This window comes from Stomoxys calcitrans, chromosome 4 (genome assembly GCF_963082655.1).
Source record: "Stomoxys calcitrans chromosome 4, idStoCalc2.1, whole genome shotgun sequence".
Taxonomy (NCBI): domain Eukaryota; kingdom Metazoa; phylum Arthropoda; class Insecta; order Diptera; family Muscidae; genus Stomoxys; species Stomoxys calcitrans.
Window position 1 is genome coordinate 177,589,583 of NC_081555.1, and position 17,057 is coordinate 177,606,639.

General features: G+C 37.9%; 1 long non-coding RNA gene across 1 annotated transcript in view; it reads left to right on the plus strand.

Moving 5' to 3' along the window:
• LOC106082013 (uncharacterized) overlaps positions 1–17,057 on the plus strand; it is a 167,496-nt gene that overhangs the window by 143,830 nt on the left and 6,609 nt on the right. The window lies entirely within an intron of this gene.

A 17,057-nucleotide genomic window follows, 5' to 3' on the forward strand; every position in this document is an offset into this window, starting at 1 on the left:
TTGTAGCCATTTCACATTTCCCACCATTCTCCACATAATACATCCACCATGGAACACATGCATGTAGTACATATTTCAGATATGGCCATGTGGAGTAAACGCGAGCAAGCAACACGTCAGTTTAGCTGCTGGCCGAGCGACTTCAGCTTCATGCAAATTTAATAGAACGTTTTTTTTTTGTTGTTTGGATTGTTTTATTTGCTTACAAACATAAAATACATTTCCTGTCGTCTAGTCTAGTGCGAACGTACGTACGTTGTTTAGTGGAAAAAATGGTCTCTAGTATTGTAGGATGAAGGAATTGTCCGAATGTTCAGAGCTGCTCAGCTGATGCTGCCCATTGCTGTTTGGTTAACATACTGATTTGACCAAATGATCTGCATACATAGAATTTGTTAACGAGCTTAAAGCCCAACTACACTAACAGAAATGCTGAAATCAAATTTTGATTGGTTACCGTTTTAACTCTCTTAGAGGAGAGAATCAAGTTGATTTGATCATGAGAATAAATGTCGCCGGAGAAGAACACATCATTATTTGACATTTCAAACCCCCAATCATTTAGCTCGTCTCGATAGAGAAACAAACGACGACAGGCAAAAAACTTGAAAATAAAAATTCGGCAGAGCCTGGCCAGGATTCGAACCTCGACACACGGAGCAACAGCGAGAACGTTGCCATTGCCTAGGGTTCGAAGCCATCCATACTACAGAAATGTGTATGGCATCCCTGTAGGAAGTCTGGTGTTAAGTGTCCCCAAGTCACCATATATGTCTACTATGTATGTAACATTGTCACCAAATTGTCTACACTCTTGTCTACATTGTTCTTATTGACAGGTGACAAACTATAATTTATTTTATTTTTTTCTCAACTGTTTTGTTGAACATAATTTTGATGCTTCGAAAATATTTAGGAAAACAAGTAAAAGAGTGCTAAATTCGGCCGGTTCGTATCTTATATACCCTCCACCATAGATCGCATATGTCGAGTTCTTCTTCCGATATCTCTTTTTAGGCAAACAAAGGATAAATGAAAAAAATGCTATAATATTGGAGCTATATCAAGTTAGGGTTAATTGAATTGAATGTTGAAGACCATAGTAGAAGTGTGGCTTCAGACCATTGTTTATGTTTTCTATTCAAAGAATAGTATAGCAAAAAACATTTAAAAGTCAGCAAAGAGCGAGTTGTTGCTAGAAGCATTTAACTGGTTTCCTGTATTGCGATTTCATTGTCGACCAAGAAAAATCATCAGCAGGGGATGTCAAATGGATCATGGTGCTTTACAACCATCTGTTCCGATTTAGAAAAAAATGTCGTCCAATTTTGAGAAATATTGCAAAAAAAGTGCTCATTTGTTAACCGATTTTCCCGAAATTTGGCATGAGGGGTTTTCTTATGTCTCTTAATATTACTAGTGAATTTCCTAGAAATCGGTTCAGATTTAGATATAGATCGATAACCTTTTGCCATCTTCCTGGCAAATTTAGTATTCCACGCTCATAGAACTTCTGGCCTTTATCTGCAAAAAACTGAACCAAGTGCGATTTTAATGCCTCATCATTGCCGAAAGTTTTACCATTTAAGGAGTTCTGCAAAGATCGAAATAAATGGTAGTCTGATGGTGCAAGGTCAGGGCTATATGGTGGATGCATCAAAAGTTCCCAGCCAAGCTCACTCAGTTTTTGGCGAGTGACCAAAGATGTGTGCGGTCTAGCGTTGTCCTGGTGGAATATGACACCTTTACGATTGACCAATTCTGGTCGCTTCTCCTTGATGGCTGTATTCAATTTGTCCAATTGTTGACAGTAAACATCCGAATTAATCGTTTGGTTGCTTGGAAGCAGCTCAAAATATACCACACCATTCCAATCCCACCAAACAGACAGCATAACCTTTTTTTGGTGGATATCAGCCTTTGAAGTGGTTTGAGCTGGTTCACCATGCTTGGACCATGATCGTTTTTGACTAACGTTGTTGTAAACAATCCATTTTCATCTCCAGTTATGATTCGTTTTAAAAACGGATCGAATTTATTGCGTTTAAGGTGCATATCACAAGCGTTGATTCGGTTTGTTAAATGAATTTCTTTCAATACATGTGGTACCCAAATATCAAGCTTTTTCACCAGTCCAACACTTTTTATGTGATAATGAACGGTTGATTTTGCTATATTTAACTTCTCTCCTATCTCACGCTCAGTTACATGACGATCCAATTCGATTAATGCTTAAAATTTGCTTAAAATTTGTCAACGCCGACTATATGAAAAATCAGCAATTACTTTTTAGGCAACCCAATAGCTCCCATATATATGTTCGTCAGATTTGGGGTAATTTGCAAAAATGTCGTCCTTTGTCAACCGTAGTTATTACAGTTTGAACAAATTTGCTTTACTCGACATTTGATACGTGTTGTTTAATAATCCATCTGAAAACCTCCGCCGAGGTCCATCGAAATTGGTTATGAATTGGGTATAGGCTCCACATTGTACTTATAGGATAGGTGTAGCTGTTGTATAGACCGATATGCCGATTTAGGGTCTTAAGCCCATAAAATCTGCATTTGTTGTCCGACTTCGCCGAAATGTGAAAGCCTCCCCTCATCCGACCAGTATATTATCGAGATCGGATCATATTTAAATATGCTACCATATGGACCCGTTCTCAATAGCTGTTTTTGTCGTCTGGACTCTAGTGAACTGGACTCTAAGTTGAACTATTTCACTATCTGCTGTAGTGTTGCTGTTTTCATTTCATTTTCGGCATGTAACTACGATAAGTAGTGAATTGCAATGAGCTTTCTTATCCATTTTGGCATCAAATCACTATAAAGTCACATTCAACTCCTTCCCCCTATAGAGTAATTGCTAAAGTGATACCACTACTACTACTGCACTACACTCTGTAGTCCTTTACAATAGAAAGCAAAAGGAAACAACGAAACGAAATTTATTTTTACCGCATTTATAATCCAATAATGAATGGAATATTTCCGACCTCGGGCATTAAATTAAATGTTATCAGTCGACTTGCAGAAAATTATCAATTCTGGTGTTCAGTTGCGACTTCATTTGGTTGCCAACTACCTACCAACCTGCCTACCAAAGCTCAAGTCAAAAACTTTTGGCACTTAAAATGTAAAGGATAATGGAAGCTAGAGACTGAGTGTTACAAATGACTACAGACCACACATACTGCTGGTCTGCTGGCTTCAGCTTCAATTAAAACTGAATTATGAGCTCATGTTGACTTTTGTGTTTTATTTTATGGTTATTTTCTGATATATTCTGGTCTTTTTATTTTACTCTTTTTTTTGGCGAAAGGGTTTCTTTGGGATTTTAAACGAAATCAGTAGACATATTACACACATGTGAATTAAGGACATGGGCCCATGTCTGCTGTGAGTATCCTTTTTTAACATCCACCAATGTTGGCCAAATGTAAATATGCAAAGTTATGTTTCTGTTGATAAGCAAAGCAGCAAATGGGCAAAGGCAATTAAATTGTTAACTGGATTGTTAAACTGTTTAAAACATAAAACAAAACACAAACAACACTAAGCAAGCCAAGCAAAGAGTAGGTTTTTCATTAATTTCCATATATGTATTAAAGAATGTGGGCACAATTCTCTTGTTTGCCAAACGAGTTTTCTATTTTGATTTGAAATTCCTGAATTTTAATAAAAACTTTATTCTTTTTTCTGCACACTTCCGAAAGATGGAAGTGTATCCATTTGCGACATATCGTAGTAAATTTCTTCTATGACTGTGAACGCATGAGTTCGAACCTTGCCTCTCTCATATGCTGACGAGATTTGTGGGGTATTCGGCCGGGTAAAACTTCATTTCTGTCAATCTGCGGCACTCTTTTCGGACTCGCCAATATAAAGGAGGTCTCCTATCATTTATCACTTTGGTCGGTTTGTCAAACACAAAGACCGATTTGACTTTCATTTAAGTTTTTTTTTTTTTGGCCATTAATTCAGCGGATTGCTAGGCTGTTTTTCCCCAATTTTCATACTATGCTAGTAAGAACAATGCAGTGACCTCAAGACTTCTTGTACAAATATATCTAGACCTCTCAAACATGCAAACATACACATCTACATCATGTTCATGCTTCTAAGGATTTCAGCGTTTGTGTGGATGCTGTATATTTGTTTTTATCCATTAAGATAGCCAAACGACCATAGGATCAACCAACTGGCCATTCAACCACATGGAGATAATTGCTTTATGAGCTGCTGTAGTTATGATTCTAAATGAAATTTTCAGTTATTAAAACAAATGGCCATTTTGGTCATGCCTTGACCATGAGCATACTGACGGAGATCCCAAATTGGTATAATTGTCTGGGACAACTACGTACACCATATAAGTGTTTGGGTGTCTTTACCCAAGTATGTGTGTGTGTGTGTGTGTGTTTGGTTGTCCAAGAATATCTTAATTTTGGCCATGAATTATTTAATACGGTTATGACACTTGTTTGTGACTTCACATACCATTACAAATAGAGGATGGGAAGTAAAATTATTGGTGCGAAAACTTCCCTAAGGATAATTCAATTTATTTAGTATCAACACTTGGGTAACTATATATGAGATGTTGTTATCCTATCTGCAATTTTATGCCACTTTAGCAAAAAGAAACTTCCATAAGAGCATAGATGAAGAACCAAACTTTGTTGTTTCTATCGATTGCTTGGATCATTAGAAGTGTCGCTAAAGTTTTGTTATATCGAAATTATTGTCTAAGTATGTGGAAAACAATTTCGTTAAAAGGTTTTCACTGAGCATCATATTATAAGTGGCACCTGTCTTCGTGTTAGTTATTTCTTTCTTTTGTTTGAAGGAATTTTTTATAAAAAGAAATGATGGTGAAAACAAATCAAGGAATCGATAGTTTGTAGAAAGTATTTCGTAAATCTTATATATCTTATATATAAAAATTAATTTGTGTTAGTTTGTCGGTCTGTTTGTTTATTCCGTATAGGCTCAAAAGCGGCTGAACCGATTACCTTGAAATTTTCACAGTTTATGTTGGTTGGTCTGGAAGGAAACATAGGCTATATAATTTTTTAATATCGGAAGGGAGGGCGGACCCTCCCCCTCACCCCAAAAGTACTTCCCGATTAGGACAATATGGGACTCAAATGAAAGGTATTCAAGAGTAGAGCACGAATTTAATATTAAAAATTGGGTCCAAGTATTTGGGGGGCCCCAACCCCAAAACATCCTAAAATAGGTTTATTGGACGAGCATGACAATATGGAACTCAAATGATAGATAGGGATAGGGAGTAGATTCCGAATATAGTCAGGAAGAAGGAATAGGCTTTATAATTTGTTGATATCGGAAGGGGCGGACCCTCCCCCCTTACCCCCAAAACACAACCCAAAATCAAAAGTGGATCGATAAGGACAATATGGATATCAAATGAAATGTATTGAACAGTAGAATACGAATATTGTATTATAAATTGGGCCCAAGTACCCAGAAACTTCTAAGAACGGACATATTGAAAGTCTATATCAATATGGGGCTCAAATGAAAGGTGTTCGGAAGTAGATTACGAATTTGGCATACAAAAACGGATCGAAATGTAGGGGGTAACTCCACCCCACAAAAACCCCCCCAATGGACAAATGACCCACCATGACTATATAAGACTCGTTATCTTAGTTTGTTCTGTGGAATCAAAAACGGGTAACGGGTATAAGGTAACATAGGCTATATAATTTTTAGATATCGGATGGCGGCAGACCCTCCCCCTTACCACAAAAACGCACCCAAAACCAAAAGTGAACTGAACCCAAAATCATCTAAAAAGGTCTCATCCAGCAATCCAGAATAATCCAAGGCGTCTTTAGGTGAGCCAAATGGGATAGACCCACTTCATAATCTTTGAACAGCAAACAATTGAAGGTCTTTTTTTCAGCATGCTACCGTACATGTTATTTTATAACACTCTGGTTAATAACACTATTATATAACATCTGCTTTTTAACACTCTGGTCTGGCAACAAATGTGAAAAAGAAAAATGGGTATATACTCGTACTTAGTCCCTGATATAATGTTTTATAATTTCGCTTTCGCTTTTCTAACCAGGCACTGGAATCGCCTTTCGCTGGTGTGCAAACTCATAGGTAAAGCTTTCTGCACATTTCACAAAAGTAATCCGGATTTCAAGTTCCTGCATGTGAGCTTTCAAGTTTGACGGAGTAGAAAAACGCGACGAACTTTTCTCACATTTAAACTGCTTGTAGGCGTCCTGATGGTGGCTCATCATGTGCTGGTTCAATTGCAATTGTAATAGGCATTAAAATAACCGAATAATCGAAGTCTTTCCCTGAGGGCAAGGGTTTTGGACACTCTTTGCATGCAAATTCATCGATCCTCTTTTGGGCCGATTTTATGTGGTTCTGTAGGTTAACTTCCTGGCGATAGCAGTTGCCGCAAAAATCACGGCGTCCCAGCGGTATATATAAACTTGTGTCTGGTAAAGTCTGATTTGCCCCTGAGTTACTTCAGGCACACGGCCCACTTGTAACTTTTCCTAGGACGCTTGTTTGACGGTTCGTCGGTCAACTTGTCCATATTCCTTTGAACTCTTTTTCTTTTCTTGTTTTATTTTGCAAAAACTAGGAACTAGAGACTGAAATGTATTGGGTTGCCCAAAAAGCAATTGCGGATTTTTCATATAGTCGGCGTTGACAAATTTTTTCACAGCTTGTGACTCTGTAATTGCATTCTTTCTTCTGTCAGTTATCAGCTGTTACTTTTAGCTTATTTTAGAAAAAAGTGTTAAAAAAGTATATTTGATTAAAGTTCTTTCTAAGTTTTATTAAAAATGCATTTATTTTCTTTTAAAAAATCCGCAATTACTTTTTGGGCAACCTAATATGTTTTTTGCTGTAAACTTACTGAAATTAACGATAGTATCGATAGTTGTTAATATTTTTTGAAAAATATCGAATGTTGCAAATATCGATTGTCCGAAATTTGGAATAGTGCGCAGATTTAACCCTCTCAACATCCGACCCAAATATGGTACAGATCGGACTATATTTAGATATAGCTGCCATATAGACCGATCTCCCGATAAAGTGTCTGAAACTCATAAAAGCTTTATTTATTACCCGATTTCGTTGGAATTTGAAACAGTGGGTAACTTTAGGTCCCCCTACGTCCGTCCCAAATATGGTTTGTATCGGACAATATTTAGATATAGCTTCCATACAGAGCGATCTGCCGATAAAGGGTCTGAAGCCCATAAAAGCTTTATTTTTTATCCGATTTCGCTGAAATTGGAAAGAGTGAGTAGTTTTAGACCACATGCCATCCGACCCGAATATGGTACAGATCGGATTGTATTTAGATATAGCTGTCATATAGACCGTTATTTCGGTTAAGAGTCTGAAGCTCATGAAACCTTTATTTATTACCCGATTTTGTTGAAATTTGAAACACAAAATTCAAACACTCAATGTCCGTGCCGAATTTGGGTGTATAAATTATCCAACTTTCACCAGATTATGTCGAAAGGGGGTTTACATATACATCCGAGGTGTTCGGCCCTGCCGAACTAAATGCCTTTTTACTTGTTTTTTCTTTTTACACTTTTTTCTAAAGCAAGCTAAAAGTAACAGCTGATAACTGACAGAAGAAAGAATGCAAGAATGAAAGAAGTAGATCGGTTTATGTGGCAGCTATATCAGGTTATGAACCGATTTGAACCATACTTGGCACAGTTGTTGAATATCATAAAAAAATACGTCGTGCAAAATTTCATTCCAATCTGACGGACATGGCTAGATCGGCATAAAATGTTACGACGATCAAGAATATATTGGGTTGCCCAAAAAGTAAGTGCGGATTTTTTAAAAGAAGGTAAATGCATTTTTAATAAAACTTAGAATGAACTTTAATCAAATATACTTTTTTTACACGTTTTTTCTAAAGCAAGCTAAAAGTAACAGCTGATAACTGACAGAAGAAAGAATGCAATTACAGAGTAACAAGCTGTGAAAAAATTTGTCAACGCCGACTATATGAAAAATCTGCAATTACTTTTTGGGCAACCCAATACATTTCTCCCTGAGCTATCGCAGTGGACGTAACTGGCCTCAGAGTGAACTCACAGTGGGCAACCCATTCAACCACAACCAACAACACTTTAATTTTCCACTATAGTATTGTAGTGTTGATATAATTAGGGTTTATTCCAACATTATTCTCCCGCTTTGTAAAACTTCTCCATCAGATGTGTCCTTTTATGGCACACATCTCGTTCATACATCCTCCCAAATAAATAGCTTGCTACCAACTGCAACTGCAACTGATTAAATATTGTGTAAATATGTGTTTTAATTATGGTAATTAAATTAAAAATAACCTCTTTTAAATATTCACGCCATGCATAAAGGCCAGCAAATAATAAATATTTATGCCATAATCCAAAGCCATTGATTGGTAGAGTTCAAGCCAAAACCATTCAAATGGGCATTTATGGTCATTAGCAAATTCCCAGCCACAGCCGCCATGCAATCCACGAAGGATGGTAGTGTTAATTACTTTTATCTAACGTTGCACTAAATGTGTTTATATCGATACGATTATGGTTGAATACACCGGGAAAATCTAAAACGAAATATTTACCAAACGAATATTTTTGTTTTTTATTGTAGAAACTGGTACCCTGTTCTACATTCGATAAAGTTATGACACACAACTTTTGTGCAATTATCTGTTTTATATCCTCCATCATAGGATGCAAATGCAAATTTGTCCATGGACATTCCATTAAGGAACAGGTTCGATTCAAGATAAGGGCCTTCGTCTATATAGACGAGTCTGAATGGTGTACCGCATCGTGAAACCTCTTTGAAAAAAATTTCAGCGATGGTTATCAATGTTGCCACTCATGAAAACTATTTCCTACCAAACCCGAATGTATTTTTAACCATTTGACCATTCCATCACACATCAAATTACACTATATACAATTTCAACGCTACAAAATACTATTGGGTTGTCCAAAAAGTAATTGCGGATTTTTTAAAAGAAAGTAAATGCATAATTAATAAAACTTAGATGAACTTTAATCAAATATACTTTTTTTACACTTGTTTTCTAAAGCAAGCTAAAAGTAACAGCTGATAACTGACAGAAGAAAGAATGCAATTACAGAGTCACAAGCTGTGAAAAAATTTGTCAACGCCGACTATATGAAAAATCCGCATTTACTTTTTGGGCAACCCAATAGATGCCCGTTATTCATACAAAATCTAGATACGCCCGTCCGTCTGTTTGATAAAATTACTCTACGTTCAAAAAAGACATATCTCGATATTGAACCCTTTAAACTGATCTCCCGATAAGAAATCTTGAGTTCATAAAGTCGCATTCTTGACCCCATTTCAATGAACCACCGTGCCGAGTTTGGCTAAAGCGGTCTTCATATTTAAGAGTTTAAGCCCAGAAGTGCTTTTCTGCACTCTTAATGATTGTACAGAAATGACAAGGAGTGATTTTTTCGGTAATTAACTTGGTATGTATGTTGGAGAAACCTACCAAAAATTGGGGACAGCCTACCAACCTACTAAGACAATAAAAACCTACCAATTTTGGTAAGAACCTACCAAAAACGGTTAGCCGCTCCTAATGCTGGCGACATTTTTAAGGTGCTATGCCATTCATAGAACCCATGTAAAAACTTCACCATAGGTTAGGTGTATACTAATCTACTCTTTGCGTTTGTAACACCTCACAGTCTTTGAAGCTACGTTCGTCTGCCGGAAGCGAAACGAGTAAAGCTAGCAACTTGAAGTTTTGCACAAATACTTCTTATTGATGTAGGTCAGTTGTGATTGTAAATACGTCCATGTTTTGATATAGCTCCCATATAAACCAATCATCCAAATCAGCTGAAATTTTTCACACTGATAGAAAAAAGACGATACTTGCTAGTACCATCAGGTATTATTTTGTTCACTTTATTGGTAAACAGTTTTAATACCATATGGTATTAGTCCAATACTAGGTGAAGGAAATAACGTATAAAGTCTTGTGATCGCGGCAAAAGATGTGCTTAGGTTAGGCTAGGTTGAAAAGAGGTTGCGGATATTAATCCGCCTCATGCCACTATGGATATACACCAAAGCCAAAAATCTAAGTTAAAAAGTCCGTGTTAGTTGCAAAATCCCTAATTGTTTTCCATACTACGCCCCTAAGTTTGTGCTGAAGTCTGTAAGGCGCGAAAGCCTGGCAATGACTTAGAAAATGCTCCAACAATTCATCACCTCCCCTTCGTCGTGCTACCCACCGTTTCGCTGTTCAACAGTGTTACGCCCAAGTTCTTAACTCTCACTGCGTTGACCCTAAAGGCTTCGGGTTATCCAAATTTATTGATGGCAGTCCTCTGGCCTACACTGCCAAATCGTCTGCTCTTTCATTCGCCCTTAGACTTTTCGTCATCTTACCGTCCTGGTTGTTATTGCCCTGATCGGCGATCAGTTCGACGGCCCGAAAGAGCTTGCTCATATATGGAGCTTGATGATCGAGGATCGACACCTCCACCTACAAATATAATTACAACAACACCTCCAATTCAGTTTCCTGTCCAAGATCACTTGACCTTGCCAGATATCGAAATCGTTCTATTGAGGAAACGTGGTGCGTCAAATTGGCCTATCTTCGTCTTCCTTGTGAACAGGCTGATTTCAGTCTTCTCTGGGTTAACAAGACCCTTTCGACACTTTTACATAGCTGATTCGAATCCTAATCCCTTAAAAGTATTATAGCATCGTCTGCGTAGCAGACGTGTTCTAATCCCTCCTCAGTCAGCATCCTTAATAAGTTGTTTATTGTGGTCACCCACAGGAGTGGCGATGAAATACCCCCCTGTAGCATGCCCTGTGCCACTTTCTCACTTATTTATATGTCATGGGATTATGTACGATTGCATTATTATTATACACACACTGTAGGATAGGGGGTACATTCATTTAGTCATTCCGTTTGCAACACATCGAAATATTAATTTCCGACCCTACAAAGTATATATATTTCGGATCGTCGTAAAACTCTAAGACGATTTGACGATGTCCGTGTGTCTGTCCGTCCGTCTGTTGTAGTCACTCTACAACCTTAAAAAATTGAGATTTTGAGCTGAAATTTAGCACAGATACGTCTTATGAATGCACGCTGGTTAAGTTCTTGAACGGGCCAATTCGGACCATATTTGGATATAGCTGCTATATAGACCGATCTGCCGATAAAGGGTCTAATGCCCATAAATGCTTTATTATACACACCACCGAAGGATGGTGTTGTATTCATTTTGTCATTCCGTTTGCAACACATCGAAATGTCCATTTCCGACCCTATAAAGTATATATATTCCTGATCTGCGTAAAAATCTAAGAAGATCTAGCCATGTCCGTCCGTCTGTCTATTTGTGGTGAAACTTTCACAGATTCTTCTCTTGCCTATAAGTAGGTTAAGTTCGAAGATGAGCTATATCGGACTATATCTTGATATAGCCCCCATATAGACCGATCCTCCGATTTACGGTCTTAGGCCCATAAAAGCGACATTTATTATCCAATTTTGTTGAAATTTAGGACAGTAAGTTGCGTTAGGCCAGTCGACATCCTTCTTCATTTTGACCCAGATCGGTTCAGATTTGGATATAGCTATCATATAGACCGATCTCTCGATTTAAGGTTTTATGCCATAAAAAGCGCATTTATTGTCCGACTTCGCCGAAATATGGGACAGTGAGTTGTGTTAGGCCCTTCAACATTCTTCTTCAATTTGGCTCAGATCGGTCCAGATTTGGATATAGCTGCCATATAGACCGATCTCTGGACATCAGGTTTTGTGCCCATAAAAGGCAAATTTATTATTCGATTTCGCCGAAATTTGGGACAATGAGTTGCGTAAGGTTCTTCAACGACTTTCTGCAATTTGGCCCAGATCGGGTCAGATTTGGATATAGCTACCATATAGACCGATCCCTCGATTTTTGGTTTTGAGCCCATAAAAAGCGCATTTATTGTCCGATTTCACCGAAATTTGGGACAGTGAGTTTTGTTAGGCCCTTCAACATTGTTCTTCAATTTGGCTCAGATCGGTCCAGATTTGGATATAGCTGCCATATAGGCCGATCCTCGATTTAGGGTCTTGGGCCAATGAAAAGCGCATTTATTGTCCGACTTCGACGAAATTTGGGACAGTGAGTGTTGAGCCCTTCAACATTCTTCTTCAATTTGGCTTAGATCGGTCCAGATTTGCATATAGCTGCCATATAGACCGATCTCTCGATTTATGGTTTTGGGCCCATAAAAGGCGCCTTTATTGTCCGATTTCACCGAAATTTGGGACAGTGAGTTGTATTAGGCCTCTCGACATCTTTCTACAATATGGCTTTAAGCGATTCAGATTTGAATATAGCTGTCATATAGATCGATCTTTTGATTAAGGGTCTTGGGCCCATAAAAGGCGCATTTATTATCCGATTTCGCCGAAATTTGGGACAGTGAGTTGCGTTAGGCTCTTCGACAACTTTTTGCAATTTGGCCCAGATTAGTTCGGATTTGGATATAGCTGCCATATAGACCGATCTCTCGATTTTTGGTTTTGGCCCATAAAAGGCGCATTTATTGTTCGATTTCGCCTAAATTTGGGACAATGAGTTACATAAGGCTCTTCAACAACTTTCTTCAATTTTGCCCAGATCAGTTCATATTTGTATATAGCTGTCATATAGACCGATCTCTCGATTTAGGGTTTCGGACCCATAAAAGGCACATTTATCTTCCGATTTCGCTGAAATTTTGCACCGTGACTTATGTTAGACTTCCCGACATCTGACCCCAAAAAAGGCCAGATCGGACTATGCTTTATTTATCACCCGATTTTGTTAAAATTTGAAATACAAAATTCAACAGTGACTTATATTTATTAGACCACTCAATGTCCGTGCCGAATTTGGGTGCACGAGTTATCCAATTTTCACTGGATTGTGACGAAAAGGGGTTTACATATATACCCGATGTGGTGGGTATCCAAAGTTTTTTATTTGAATCGATAATACGGTCCATATAATTTAATATTTGAAGATTATTATTTAATGAGAAAACAAACAAAAATAGCCTAAAGGCGTTAAAATCGCACAATCTAGGCGGCCAATTAACCGGTCCCTAACGTGAAATAAAATGACTCACCGAAGTCATCTCTCAATAAGTCTAAAAAGTTGGATATTATATCACGATAGCGCTCGCCATTCGCATCATCTTTGAAGAAGTACGGTCCAATGATGCCACCAGCCCATAAGCCGCTTCTGAGCCAAAATGAGCTTCCTCGATTGAATGGAAGAGGCGCGCGATGAACTTTTTTAACAGAGCACACATTTTGATAATAAAATTCAATAATTTGCAAGCCTTGTTTGTTTGTTAGACGATTTATAGTTTAATTATAGACCAAACTGAAGATGTGTGGCACTGAAACAAAACACAAACGTGCGTGAGCGGTTTAAAGCAGTGTTGCCAAAAAAGGATAATAGCTAAAAAATGACCCTTTATAAGTTAAATTTAATTTTGTTTAAAAAAACTTTGGATACATTTTATATCTGAACATTTCAACATTTTCTCTCGATGTATCTCTGGCAGAAACGCACAAAAACACAATGTGCTCCGGACACTCGAGTAATTGAGGCGAGCTTTTGACAAGTTTTGAATTTATGATTAAATAATTTAATAAGTGCAAACTTGCATTGCAACTACATAATAAAATTATTATGCAAATATTGCATTGGCCATAGCCAGATAATATTATCCCCAAACACACACACACACACAGTCAAACAGCCAATATGCAATTGTATTGACCAACAATGACTATTTATTGAATTGGCAACCATTTATGGTTAATATGATTATGGCAAATAAATATTTATAAAAGCCGATTTAATTTAAACGCGTTTCTGATCAGTGGCCATATAAAAAGCATTGAAAGGACAATCGAAACTCACTGAACAATTGGTAATTTGATAGCAATTTGAACTATTAAATATCATTATGAGAATATCACTTCTTTTTTTTTGGTGTTATACTCCAGTTGTTGCTAAGCCTTTATATTCCCACCATACTTAAAATTAATAAGCAATTTTTTTAGGTTGTCGTTTTTTATTTTCTTTTTCTGTTTTGAAAAATTCTCTTTAAAATTATTTTTCATTAGTCTATTGTTTGCCGTTGAACTTTCGCCACCACCAACTTATCCTCAATTATTTGGCAACTTTGCCCTCCTTGATATCCATCCTTCCGTTTCGGTTTTTGTTTCATTGATTCTTGGCTGAACTTTTGCTCTTTTGTCTATCGCGTCTTTGATGCCGCCTTATGGTTTGGTTTGAGTCTGTAAATGATTCATTTTTCTGTTGTCTTTTGTGCAGCAATTTTACTGTTGCATAAGTTATAAGAAGTTCGCGCCAGGCAGTAGTCCTTAAGATGTTGCTTAATCCTTTATTTTTACGCTAAGTAATACGCCACTGCTGATGACATGAAAAGGAGCACCATGGGACATATCACTACAAAAGCACACTTTATGCTAAATAAAATGAAACAATTAGATTAATTAAAATAATATAAATTAAAATGAAAAAATAAAACAATGGCGGTGCCCAACCAAAAAAAAAAAAAAAACAAGTAAAAAGGCGATAAGTTTGGCCGCGCCGAACTTTGGATACCCACCACCTCTGGTAAATCAGCTGAAAAAGGTCATTTGGACCAAATACTAATAAGTACGAGTCATTGTTCAATTGTGTATCACAAAATATTGGTCTTTTTAGTAGCTATATTTAAAAATAAACCGATCTGAACCATATACGATACGGATGTCGAAAAGCCTAATATAAGTCACCTGTGTCAAATTTCATTGAAACGGGTTATAAATGCGCCTTTTATGGGGCCAAGACTTCAAATCCAGATATCGGTCTATATGGCAGCTATATCCAAATGTGGACCGATTTGGGCCATGTTTCAGAAAAATGTCTAAGAGCCCAACACAACTCACTGCCCCAAATTTCGGCGAAATCGGACAATAAATGCGCATTTTATTGGCCTAAAACCCTAAATGGAGAGATCGGTCTATATAGCAACTATATCCAACTCTGGACCGATTCGGGCCAATTTGGGGGAGAAGCCTTCCACAACTTACTGTCCTAAATTTCTGCGACATCGGATAATAAATGCGCGTTTTATGGGCCCAAAACCTTAAATCGAGAGATTGGTCTATATGACAGCTATATCCAAATCTGGACCGATCTGTGTCATAACTTAACTCACTGCTGCTTAACTCACAGCTTAACTTTACTCACTGTCAGAAATTTTGGGCTACACAGGACAATAAATGCGCCTTTTATGGGCCTAAAACCCTAAATAGAGATAGATCGGTCTATATAGCAGCTATATCTAAATCTGGACCGATTCGAGCCAATTTGAAGGAGAATGGCGAAAAGCCTTCCACAACTTACTGTCCTAAATTTCTGCGACATCGGATAATAAATGCGCGTTTTATGGGCCCAAAATCTTAAATCGAGAGATTGGTCTATATGGCAGCTATATCCAAAACTGGACCGATCTGTGCCATAACTTAACTCACGGCTTAACTTAACTTACTGTCAGAAATTTTGGGCGACACAGGACAATAAATGCGCCTTTTATGGGCCCAAAACCTCAAATCGAGAGATCGGTCCATAAGGCAGCTGTATCCAAATCTGAACCGATCTGGGTCAAATTGAAGAAAGATGTCGAAGGGCTTAACAGAACTCACTGTTCCAAATTTTGGCAAAATCGCACAATAAATGCGCGTTTTATGGGTGCAAGACCTTAAATCGAGAGATCGGTCAATATGGCAGCTATATCCAAATCTGGGCCGATCTGAGCCAAATTGAAGAAGAATGTTGAAGGGCCTAACACAACTCACTGTCCCAAATTTCAGCAAAATCGGTAAATAAATGTGACTTTTATGGGCCTAGGACCCTAAATCGGACTATCGGTCTATATGGGGCTACATCAAGATATAGTCCGATATAGCCTATTTTCGAACTTAACCTGCTTATGGACAAAAAAATAATCTGTGAAAAGTTTCAGCTCAATATATCTATTTTTAAAGACTGTAGCGTGATTGCAACAGACAGACAGACGGACATGGCTAGATCGTCTTAGATTTGTACGCTCATCAAGAATATATATACTCTACTAGCCGAAACGGGCCCGCTCCGCTACGGCTTCTTTAACTCTCTTATATCTTTTTAGGGTGGGGACACTTCGCCCTGAGTGCGGATATCGAATTCGCGCTATTGTAGCCTATGACGCTAAACGCATTCGAATCCTGGTAAGAACATCAGACAAAGCGGTGTTTATCCCCTCTTAATGTTGGTGACATTTGCGAGGAACAATGCCATGCATAGGCATTTAAAAAATTTTACCCAAAAAAGATGTAGCACTGCGGGGCGCCGTCCGGACTCGGCTATAAAAAAAGGTCCCTTATCATTGAGTTTAAACTTGAATCGGAAAGCACTCATTGATGTGTGAGAATTTGCCCCTTCTGGGTTTCTGGTGGTAATGTTCATCCTTAGGGTAATGTTCTCCTTAGGCGAGGAATGGCAGCAGAGACATTTAGACTCAAATATGGATATCAAATTCGTGCTGCACTTCCATATCCCCGTAATTTGAGCCCCATATTTCCATGGCTGGTAAATATGAACCGTTTGGAGGGTGTTCTGGGGCTGGGGCGGCCATCGGCACTTTGCACTGAAAATAGATATCAAATTCGTTCTTTATTCCCAACGGGACTGAAATTCATTCGTTTTCGGTCTCCAATACTTTTCATTTAATACCCTTATTGTGCCCATCGGACCACTTTCAGATATAAGTGGCGTTTTTGGGGTAAAGGGGAGGGTCCACCTCCACCCGATATCTAAAAATTATATAGCCTATGTTTTTTCCAGATAAACTTACATCTACTCCCGAATACCTTTCTACTCCCGAATA